A 13,323-nucleotide genomic window follows, 5' to 3' on the forward strand; every position below is an offset into this window, starting at 1 on the left:
TATATCCTTCTTCTACAACTTTCTTTACTTCATCAGTTGTACAGATTCCTAGAAAACTTATTTTCTCATTGTTGTGATTACATTTATTTATTTTCTCTTCTGCACATATGACACACAAAGGAAACAACAGTTTTTCATTTTTATCAATCTTTATTCATCATGGCAAAACAGGATGACACAAATTTCTGGGTGCCAATAATTTACAGTTTATAAATCCATAATATCCACTATTATAATATTTTGGTTTATATATTTTACTGGATGTTGATCAGGATAAAAATCGTAAAATTGTACAGTTGGATAAGGAACACATACATAGATATACCTTATTTTTATGATTATACCACCTTCTTCAGCTCTTAATTTTATTGTGTTTGTATGGCCACCATAAGAAGCATCTCTTGAATTTAACGGTTAGACAGATTCTGGTTCTCTGCGACATTATATCGAGTACTCCATATTTCTGTACTTTTAATTAATGGTTTTTGATATAAATCATCCACTGATTCTTGATTTTTGTTGTTAATCAGTTCTATGGCAGTTTGTTCAACCATGCCAAAAACAGCCATGATACTGATAAACAGTATTTATTTATTTATTTATCAGATCTGTCTACTTTTGGTCCAGCTATTTTTGTTTCTTTACTGTTAAGTGTGTGTTGGATAATTTTATTGTTTAAAATATTTAACTAAGCTATGGACTCTTTACTATAATTTTCTTTCTGTTCTTTATCGACTATGGCAATCGTATTTTTACGCTAATATTTAGATCTGCAAATACTCATACAAACTCCAGTGATTGTTAAATGACAGAATGGCTCAGTATTAGCTATTTCTACAAATTATTTTCTTAGTTCAAAACAAACTTTTCTCAATTTGTCTACATACTGCATTCATAATTTTCTTTAACTTTTTCACTATACCATTCAATGAATCCTTCTCTGTCTTTTGGTTTCATAGCGCCAGTACATTCTAATTTAATATACAGAATCAGATGTTTGTCATTTTCATCTTCTTTTGTATTGAATAAATGTGGAAAATATCCTTTCTTCAGATTCTTGAAATCAAATATTTTTGGATATTTACTAAGTTTGTCTTTTACAAAATTACTGCTATCTATTATTTTTAGACCTAACTGTTTGATCTCCAATAACATTAATTTAATTCTTGTGTAGATGTTATAGAGTTTTATTGTATGGGATGTTCAAAATGTCCATCCGCATATGATTGTTAGCTGCTCATACCATATTATTGTACGCCTGCCTGGGTTACTTCCATTCAATTGGGGTACACATTCAACACTTAATGTGAAAATTTTTAAGTAAAACTAGATATTCAATAGATTAATAACTTGTATTTCACTGAGTTTCATTTTGGTATATTCACTGTGGAATATGGCATGTGTTGCTAACGATCACATGGCACTGCGGAGAGACTCTTTGAACACCCCATATTTTGAACACAGTATTTGAGATAAAATTGTGAAACATATCCTTTTGCATAATTTGCTATGAATGTATAATTCTTGATTTCTTCAGATATCATCCACCTACAGACTTCTTCATTTGTTTTCAATTTATAAAGAGTCTCGCCATTAAAACTGTAAACAATTGTGAGATTTGGAGTGTGTATTTCTATTCCTGTTCATTCATAAACAAAACGCATGTAATTTTCTGTATATGTACAAGAAATGTCCTCCAGTTTTCCTTTTTCACGACATTCAAACTCTTAACAATGTTATTGCAACTGGCATATTTAAAAACATGATACTTTTTAAATTCATTATTAAGATAGCAAGCGTTTTTTTTACAGTTCGTACAGCTGTTGACTATATTGTCTCCACGAAATTTTCTTTTACAAAAAAACAACGAGTTTACAATCTGTATTGCATTTAACATTAATGTGTTTTAATTTTTACTTCTTTTTTACAGATCGTATATTTAGCAGTATCACATTTATGTACTTCTGATCTCGAACAAATTTGTTTACATTCTGTACATTTACAATCTGTATCACAAACTCTTCGGTGATTGCTTAAATATTTTTATTATAACAGTATATATTGCAATTTTCACAATATATTTTATTTTATGTAGTTTTGTGTTCAGTGCGAAAGTATAATATACTATTTTTCTTGTGTATTGCACTTACGTTTGTTCTTGCTGTTATACGGTTTATTACATTTATCATAGAAATATGATGATGCTAAGAATGCTAACATACTGATAATTACATCAAAATGATTGTGATTTTTACACATACATATTTTTATTTCTTTCTCTTCACCTTGATAGATAATTGAAATGGAATTTTCAGCACATACATTTATTTGAATATCCAATAATTTTTAATATTGTCTAGAGTAAATTTTATTTGAGTATCCAATAATTGCCCACATTTTGAATATCATATAGAGTAAATCCTTCTTCGTTTAATTCATCTAACTGATTACATAAAATGTGGTTAGCTCCTTTTGTAATCTGTATTTATCTCCTACTAAAATTTTCTTAATTTCAGCATCAGTTAGTTGTCTTCCTAATATAACATATGCATGATACGTTAATGCAACTATTACTGCTCTAGGAAAACACAGGTTATCAGTATGATTAATTCTGGTACTGCATGTATTAGTATTTTTATGTTCAGCTTAAATCATTATTTTATTCACTTAACCATCTCTCGGAATTTTTAACATTTGAATATTAAGCATAGTATTTGTTATATCAATAGACTCATCAGATATTACAATATATCTGATTTTATTGGATAAAATTTGAACAGATTCTTCAGTGTTGCTAGATGCTTTTTTTCCTGTAGACATTAGATAAAACATTTGTGGATTTGAAACCTTTATGTTCAGTTTATCTTTTCTTCTGAATTTAGTTCTCATTTTAGCTACTTGTACAGTAGAATTGAAAGCTGTCGTTATATAACCTCTTTTATCAATAATGGTATATCGTTTACTAATAAAACCATCGTTAAAAATTATTTTATAATCAACTGACCAAGATTGAAATGTCTGATTAAATTTAGATCTTATTTCTTTCACCTGAAATAAATCGTTTTTGGATGGCTTGTTCTCCTTTTATTGCTGAAATGGATAAATTTGAACAAGTCTCACTACTTTTTCATCAAATCTAAAAAATAATTTATATTTGGCACACGTTTCTCTCTTGATCCAGCATTTTGGAATATTTTTTGATGAAAAGGGAAGTCTTGTAAAATTGAATTAATTAATTCGGATTTAATTAATTTACTGTGTCCTCTAATACCAAGCAGTGAGTTAAGTTACTTTCATATTATTGACTGTCTGTTTAGGAATAGGTACATTACGTAATATTATTAATTTAATTAATTCATCTTTTCTTAATCTGTTGTAACTGGTTACATTATTCCTTCTACAATAATCACGAAGTTGGGCAATCACGAATTGCTCCATTTTAGTGTTTTGTTTATTAAATATAAAATTTAATAGGTTTCTAAAAAGGTTATTTTCTTTGAAGTGAGCTTTTTATTTCTTGGTAATTAAGAGATTTAAAGGAGAAAGTACAAGATATGTTTTTTTGGTAACCTAATATGTTTTTAAAAAGCTAAGTATGATCGCTCTCACTGCACATCTAAGCCTGGCGACTGCCAAAACCGTGTTCAGTCTTTGTTTGCTTCAGCTAGTGCTGAGATTTATGATTTTTGGTGTATTCTATTAAACATTATTTACGTTTTTTGTTAAGTTTACCTTTCTGTGATGGGTTTGTATAAAAACAACTTAAATCTTTAATTCCTTGACAAACATTACATTTTTTGACGATGTTTCAATATGTTCTTAATCTTTTTAATAGAGTGTAATATCTTTGAATGTTAGTCATTTTGATTCCATTGTATCTGATTTTTATAACAATATGTAGAAATATTTTTTGTGCATACACAAGGAATTCATCCTCCATGGTACAATCTTACATGTTATTCATTTACACATTGCCTACACATAGTTCTATAACTGTCTTTTGTGTATCTCTATGAAGTAAAACTATCAAATGACTTCTGACTATTGTAATATTTACAAAATTTGGATTGGATAAAGACAGTCTGAAGACTACCTCAGGAGTTGCCAGTCTGAAGAATGCAACGGAAGATGCTGGATGGCTTTATATAAAAAAGTTTTTAGATTTTTTGCAATTTTTTTATATTTTGCAATGTATCTTTTAAAACATTTATTACCATGGGAACTAATCTGATGATTCATTACAATCAACAAGAAATGAATATAAATCAGTTGTACTAGTTCTAACAAATTTTTTGTGAATTCATTCTATCCATACAAAATATCAGTCTTGAAAAAATACAACAATCCATTAATATACCTAAATGCAAAATTTATTCGTGTAGGGAATCCAGAAAATGGTCTATTTATTCTAGCACACGTTTTGTTTTTAAAATTGCATTCATCCATATCTGCATATAAAAATCATAGAATGTATAGGTTTTATCTGAATGTGTATTGACCACGCCAGTTAACTTCACATTTTGATCTAATCCTGTGTTAGAAAGTGGTTTTCGATATCCTGAAAAAAATTGTAATGTATTCAAATTTATTTTATATATTATACTGCCAACAACTAAAATAATTTCATCAATAGGTCTTTGGTATGTTCCATCTATTTTTTTGTAAATCTTGTGGTAAAAATGTTAACCAATTAGTTATTAGTTGGGCGCTGCCCAAGTCGGTGACTAAAGCCAGCTGTTGTTGGCACAAAGGCTGCTCCATATCACTACCTGTCTACACCAACTTTTGACAAAAATAATATATAAAATTCCATTGACAAATAAGTGTTCAAACTTCTTAACTTGACATAAAGATTCAATTGGTTCAGATGAAACAACAGGCAGTTTTTCGACTGTGTTGGTACCGATAGTGTTTACCATAGAAACTTTGATAGTGTAGATATAATCTCGAGATAATTCTGACTGTGAATTATTATAGTATGGATACATTATTGCCCCATAATCATCATCTGTGTGTTCTATACCTAATGCATGGCCAATTTCATATACCAAAACTTTTTTTGTATCCAATAATATGGTGTATCCAACAAATCTCCAAGTACCTTGGCTCTTTGTCTTCAATGTATATTACCAAAGGATCATTAATCATAGTTGGTAAAAACGCATGACCTAACACATTTCCTTTTCCGTCTAGATCCTTTGGAAAACGTTGACCACATATTTCATAATTATGTAGATATATTTTATTTTTAATCAAAAAATCAGGATTATTGTCATCTTGATGAAATTGGATATTAAAATACATTTGCCATAAATGAATTTTTTACTTTTAATACATTTTCATTACATCTTTATAATATCATTTTATATTTTTCTTATTACATTTACACACAGTTGTTCTATACTCAGTATTTCTGTCTTTTATGCCACATCGAGGTTGATTCATAAATTTTAAATTTTCTACACTTAACTCACCAGTTTATTTCAAGACCATATATCACTTGAAATATGATTAATGCTTCATTATGTTCATCATTACTGCCACACAGGGTAGTCACACAGTGTGAGGCACCTCGCCGTGTTTTGTGCAGCTCCTCTCGTCAGAGGTTTAAGCTCTCCTTCGGGCATGGGTGTGTGTGTTGTCCTTAGCGTAAGTTAGATTAAGATAGATTAAGTAGTGTATAAGCCTTGGGCCGGTGATCTCAGCAGTTTTATCCCACAGGAACTTACCACAAATTTCCAAAATTTCCTCATCAGTCACTTGAGTAAGTTTTGTATCATCATGGCAGCTGCAGAAGCAGTGGAAGCTGAAGCAGCCTTCCTGGCTGTGCCAGTCTTCAGAAAGTATCGGAATATCTAAATAAACATAATCATTCAAATATTTCATTGCTTTACTCTTTTAATATGCAACTACTATTTTCACAAACAACAGTTGTAGAAAAATCTTCATTTATACAGAAGTAAATATTATAAGATTAATCTAAAATCATCCATTTTGGATGCATTGACTATATTTATTAATGAACTTGATCTATAAATAAATTTTTGATTACAAATAAAAAATTAAATAAAATTTTTGTTATTAAATACAATCAATCATTGACATGGAGCAGCCTAAAGGCTGCTTTAGCCGCTGCTCCATTCACAAGAAGCTTTCACATAATGACAATCATGTGTTTATGATAATTGGTGAACAAAATAATCCATGGCTCAAAACTAAAGATAATGTTGTAATTTTAGAATGTAAAAAAAAGTTCTCAAACACATAGATGAAGATCACAAAACAATTTTTGAAAATTTAAGGTTCTCTAACTTGGAGAATCTAACTTAGAATGAAAAAAATACATTATTCATCAATGAGGAAGCTGTGGCCTAATTCTACGATTTATAGCAGAGCATAAGAGAAAATTTACATATTATTTGCTATCGCAGTTATATTAATATTTTGAATGACTACACTCAAGAAGAATTGTCTCTTGATACATTCGATCCTGCTCAACAATTTATTCAATTATTTTATTTTAACAACATTTTTCCTGATTGGACAAGGAACAAGTTGTGTTAACCTTTCATCAACACATTCTTTATAAAGAATATGATACATTTAGTTATTACAAATCGACAATTTTGATTAGTTAATCATATAACACAAGAGTTGGCTTCAGCAGTGTCAGCTCAAGCAGCCTTCCTTGTTGCACCAGCCTCGTGGCTGTGCCATTCGCTACCTTTGTCTGTTCTATCATTTCATAAAGTTTCATCATTTTCTCCATGAAAGACCCTGATAGTTGTTGATATTTTAAAATGTTTTCCCAGTTAACTTTATCTTTAAATTCTGTAATAAAATCTTCAGACAATATATGTGTGTGTGATATATCACCCAGTTTAATCTATCTTGAAATTCACTTATAAAATCGTCAGACAATTCTTGATCCCAAGCTATAGTACCTCAGTATAATTTATCTTGAAATTCTCGCACAAAATGTTCAGGTAAATCTAGCTCAACTGATGTGTATTCACAATTTAATTTATCTTGAAAGTCTTGCATGAAATCTTAAGACAAATTTTGACTGTATGATATATCATCACTAGTTACTTGATTTTGTTAGTATAATCTTCAGATAATTTTTCATTACATGATATTCTAACACAATCCTTTTTGTCTTCAAATTCTGTGATAAAATCCTCAGATAATTTTTGATACCTTGATATATCTTTCTAGTTTCCTCTATTCTGAAATTCTTTCAAAAATTTTTGATATCTTGATATAAACAACTTGTCAAACTAATCTTGAAATTATCTTATGAAGTTTGCAGACATTTCACGACGCCATAATATATATTTGCTATCCAGTTTATCATGAAATTCTCTCATAAAGTCTTCAGATAATTTATAATATCCTGAAAATTAATGTCTCCATGCAGCTACACCCTATGGATTTCCCTTTTTAATACAATCAACAACTATGATTCATTACATTTCATTTGTTGAATATAATCAATTTCATTTCCAAAAACTTAATTTTTAAACATAAGATTAATCATAAGTTTCTGTTGTTTAGCTTATAGTTCATGCACTTCATTGTCCTTGTTCGTATTATTGTTGTTTTTGTTAATAAGATCATGCACATTTGATGAATTAGTGTCAGAGAGATGAACAGTAAGTTTTTTCCTCAGTCTAGCATATCCTTATACTACTGTCTGTTTTGCTCTAGCTTTTAATTCATTGACTTTTAGTGCTTGTAGGTTCTCCATTGTTATTATTATAGTTACTTTTAATTAGAAAAGTAGAAGCTGACTATTGCAAGACACCTGTAATTATGAAGATTTTATGCTTTATGTATGAAGATATCCAGGGAGCTAAATCTTTAGCTGCCCATGATAATATAGGTTTTCATCGCCATGAAAGAGTTAATGTAAAATCTCTTAATGAAAATAATTATTAAAAAATATATTTCTTAATACAAGTTATTTTCATTAAATTGCAGCTGTCTCAAGTGCAACGAATTCAGTTTGCCATTCAGAATAATCTATGATGAATATTTATGAATTTATTCAAAAGAACAAATACCAGTGAAATTTAGATAGATGGTTTGTGGATATTTGGTTTCCACTCTTTGAAGGGAAATATGTGTTGATAACTAATGGTGATTTATTGTTTATTTATGAAAACTTTCAGGTGTCTAAAAGTTATAGATACCCAGAATAATGTAGATTTTCCAAGATATGAAAGAAATTATAAAGCTTTTCTACAGAAAAAGGAAATCGAATTTGAAGTAATACAATATGAGGGCACTATTTTGGATGTCTACCCATTTCTTGAAAATTAATGAAAAACTTGTAGTAAAAATAATTTAGCCCAGAAAACATGGCTTAAATAATCAGTTGAAAATTTTAATGAGTCAATAATGATGATGAACTACCAGAACAATGTTGTTGTTGTTGTTGTGGTCTTCAGTCCTGAGACTGGTTTGATGCAGCTCTCCATGCTACTCTATCCTGTGCAAGCTTCTTCATCTCCCAGTATCTACTGCAACCTACATCCTTCTGAATCTGCTTAGTGTATTCATCTCTTGGTCTCCCTCTACGATTTTTACCCTCCACACTGCCCTCCAATGCTAAATTTGTGATCCCTTGATGCCTCAAAACATGTCCTACCAACCGATCCCTTCTTCTAGTCAAGTTGTGCCACAAACTTCTCTTCTCCCCAATCCTATTCAATACCTCCTCATTAGTTACGTGATCTACCCACCTTATCTTCAGCATTCTTCTGTAGCACCACATTTCGAAAGCTTCTATTCTCTTCTTGTCTAAACTAGTTATCGTCCATGTTTCACTTCCATACAGGGCTACACTCCATACAAATACTTTCAGAAACGACTTCCTGACACTTAAATCTGTATCTGTATCTGTTAGAAAATGTTATATGATTCTTGAAAAAATATTGGTGGTTATCTCAAGTATACAGCAAAATATAAAACTATTGAAGTTCAACAAGGAAAAAACTTGCAATCAAATTACAAAATAAACTAAAATTTCGAGAAGAACAAAAACAACGATTACAACAGCCATTAAAAAAGATAAATTATGTCTATAGCTAAAATGTAAGATATCTCATGTAGTAGAAATGGAGAATGAACAGATTATTTACATTGCACATTATTTCAAACTTGGTGGTGTATTGTCTGAGAATAATCTTTCAATAAGATTCTCTAATTTCAACAGTGGAAGACCTAAACAAGATAAATTATTTAATGTCAGAAAATATCAATGTATAAATTATAAATTAGTAGAACATACACTTCATATTTATTTTGGAATAGATATAGTAGCTAATTGTGAAGATATACACAATATTCACTTCAAAAAGTAGTTGGAACTTAGTAATTGGATCGCGATTTTCTTACCCATATGAATCCACATAAATTTTGTGGAATCACAGGTCTTGCAAACGTAATGCCTGGAACAAATGATCAAATTTCAGAGGATGATGTCCACTGTCTGAAAATTTCCAAGGTGCTAGGAATTTGATACCCTGCAGAAACATAATATTCCAATGGATAATTATTTATCCACTGCAGAATTAAGAATACTACAAATGGCAGCCTTAGGTAGTACATCAAATGTTGAATCATCTATGATGAATGTATCTGAATTTATTCAGATGAATAACAACAGCAAAATTTTAGAAGTTGTTTAAAATATATCTGGGTTCCATTGTTTGAGAAAAAAGTGTTGATACAGATGATATTTTATGTTTTATTCGTCATAGTCTGACTTATAATGCAGAGCCTGTGATGGCAGGCTCTGTAAAAATTGGAAATGTAAAGTAAAATTTTATTTAGTCTTTAAATAATTACAATCTTGGCAATATCGAAAGAATACATGATAATCCAGTTGCTTTTGAATATGAAAGAATACAGAATTAAATCATAAATACAACACCAAATGTTTTAAATAAGAAAACTTGGATATTTTTATCAACAAGAAGAGATCTTAAGAAACTTGCAATAAATTTGAGAAGAAAAGTTGCTGATGAAATTAAAAGTTTCTACATGAGGCTTCTAGATATACTATTTCATTATCTGAAGTTTACAAGGAGTATGGAACAAAATAAATCTCGTCAACTTGAAAATAAATTAAAAATCGAAGAAGAACAAAATCCACAACAACCACAACAACAACAACAAGAACAAGTAAAAGATAAGGAATGGATACAATTAAGAAGTTTGATATTTGATGTAGTAGAAATCAAGAAAGAACTGATTATTTACATTGTACATTAAAGCAGTATGCTAAGGAAAATTATTTCGAAGTTGGTGTTGTATTGCCTAAAAATCATCTTTCAAGAAGATTCACTAATTACAACAGCGGAAGGCCTAAGAAAGATAAAATATTTTATGTCAAAAAATATGAATCTGTAGAATATAATTTGTAGAACATATTACTTAATATTTACTTTGGTGTACATGTAGTAGTGTAAAGTAAAGAAATATACAATATTCACCTCAAATGTCTATGTTATTTTGTTGAGAAATTATGCGAGCAGTCCAGTAGTATTGATAATGAAATAAATGACATGAGAAAAAATATTTGTGAAGAGATTTTGAAAGTTTCCTATAGAATTTATTCAAATTTTAATCCAGGAACAAAGTGACAATTTGACATTTGTATTAGATAATTTGATGGAAAAGAGCATAGACAAACTACAGAAGAACTTCTTGAATCTATAGGATATAATATTAATGCAAAGAGATATATATGGAATAAGTCAAAAAGTATTATAAGATGCTAACACAAATTCGCACATTAATTTTGGGTATCCATAGTCTGTTTTCTCAAGTATTCTTAAGCAATACATATTTCAATACCTTTTAGATATAATCAATTATTCACATTATTAACAGTTAATTGATTTGAGAATACCGATGTATCTTCATGTGTATAACATACAGCTAGGAAGAATGAAAGTACAGGTTTTTTCGTTCTTATTTTAGCCATTTTATATAAAAATGTTCACTAATAAATTATTAGACGCATATGCCAGACAGGTTAAAAGGTTGTGAAAATTTAATGGTGAACTGTTTTTGTTAATGAATCAGGTTTATATAATTAAATAAAATCAAAATCAAACAAAAAATGTTTTTATTTGTTGTCAGCGAGTCCATGCACATCCAATTCGATGAATTTATTTGAGTTTATTCAAAATAATAACAGCATTGTTTATAGCAATAAAGAAATTCTTCTAATAACTGAGACAGGGAATAAGGCATGATTTGATGCTAAGTGTCTTTGTGATATTTTAGTATTCTAATTCTAGAAATCTATAGGTGATAATGTTATTGGAATAAATATTAAAAATTATAAGGAATCAAAACGTGAACAGCAGTTAGACTTACATCCAGTCACAAATTTTATTAATGAACCAGGCTTATTTATTCTAGTTTTGAAGTCAGTTCAACCTCTTTCTGAAGAGTTTTGAGATTTGGAGGGAGATGATGAAGTTTTATCTTTCGTTAGAAAATATGGTCAATATAAACTACAAACAACAACTGAAAATTTACAAGAACAAATTATAAGGAAATAACTATGTGTGTACTGAAGAAAAGAAGAGCAGAAATTCAAAACTTAAAAAGACCAGAAAAAATGTTTAGTCAACAACCTAGTGGAAAGGTGAAACAATCAGAGAAATGGAACCACATGCCATTGTACTAAATAAGGATATTAATTTGAGACAGATATTTGTACATTTAAACTTAATTGATGATTATTGTGAATATAATTATTATGTTATTAGTATATAAAGACGAAAATTACAATTGCAGTTATGTGGGATTGTAGACCTGAACTGTGAATAAATGCTGAGATTTGAGTACGAACCTAACTCAATAACTTTATACCAAAGAATCACATAATAAATCTCCATTAGACTGAGTTCTTACAAAATAACATTGTTTTTATCGACCTACCCGTTGTGTGAATTATCGAACCACAACAATTTAACATAGTCTTGATTTCCTTTGTATCTCAATACTTTCTCAACTAAATATGCAGCTAGATAATTAGTTTTCTGTAACTCATAATAATAAAAATTTCCTTTTACTTCTTTTGAATCTCTTAATTTGTATGTGATTGGATTAGAATGAATAACATCTTCAATTTCGTAAATATAGGTGGACCAATTAGCTGTATAAGTTTTTCAAACATTCCTTTAAGTTTACTAATTATAACTTTATCACCTGTTTTAAATTTAGCATAAGCTGAAGCAGATGCAGTCACCAGTCTTAGACCTTCAGCTGGGTAATTTATCAACCATAAAAACAGCATGAAAATATTTAATTTTTAACTGCTTTGGACGTTTTTCTACATTAAAATTACTTCGTGTATTAGGGTATATACGGATTATTTTTTGCATTTTTTGACTCCAGAGACAGCTGAAGCAGTCTTTGGGATGCATCAAACACCTGATTTGTTCTCCATAGCTAAATTATGTCCTTTTTGCTCTTCTAATTCTTTATCAGTTTTTTTCTTGTGTATTACTACAATGGCAATAGCTGCAGTTCCACCTGTTAGTGAACCAGCAGTTGCTAAATATGATAATGTAGACAGTAATCATGGACGAAATCCACCTTCATGTTTTATTAGTCTTGAACCTTATTTCTTTTTTATTAGATATTCAATAATTTTTTTCACAACAGGTATACCTAATATTATAGGTATGTGTGGTGAAAAGAACCTCACGTAGGATGCACGACACAGAACTTTAACCGAGAATTTTTTAAACCTAAAAATTACGTATGTAATTATATACAGTTGCATTCATTATTCTTGTTATAAATAGCCATTTTCATGTTGATTATGGTTGCATTTTCAATTTTTAACCTCGGTTAGTATTTGACTGTGAAATTGAGAAAAATCGATCTACTATTCAGGCCTGCTGGCGGAAAATATTTCTTAGCTGCTGTCTGTAAAGCGGCTCGTGACTAACCAAGAGTTTATCACTAAGCACTGTGGGCAGAATGTCTCGCCACGCTATCAAACCACAGTTTACTGGATGGCTGCCAGCGAATGAGCTGGTTCACGAAACAGCTAACAGATGTCTCATTTTTGTTCTCCAATCAACTTCATTCCTCAAATACCGAGTACACATACAGTTTGTGAACGTTATTTCCTTGCACTGTGGGGCACAGCTGAGTTGCTATAGAACTGGTTCAGCTTGCCACTACTATTCTAATTTGCTATCGTCGTCCATTGCTTGAGCCCATGAAGAAGAAGACGAAGACGACCGCCAGGAGCAGCTCATCCATTTCATGTGCGCTGGCAAAGAT

The sequence above is a fragment of the Schistocerca cancellata genome, chromosome 4, assembly GCF_023864275.1.
Source record: "Schistocerca cancellata isolate TAMUIC-IGC-003103 chromosome 4, iqSchCanc2.1, whole genome shotgun sequence".
Taxonomy (NCBI): Eukaryota; Metazoa; Arthropoda; class Insecta; order Orthoptera; family Acrididae; genus Schistocerca; species Schistocerca cancellata.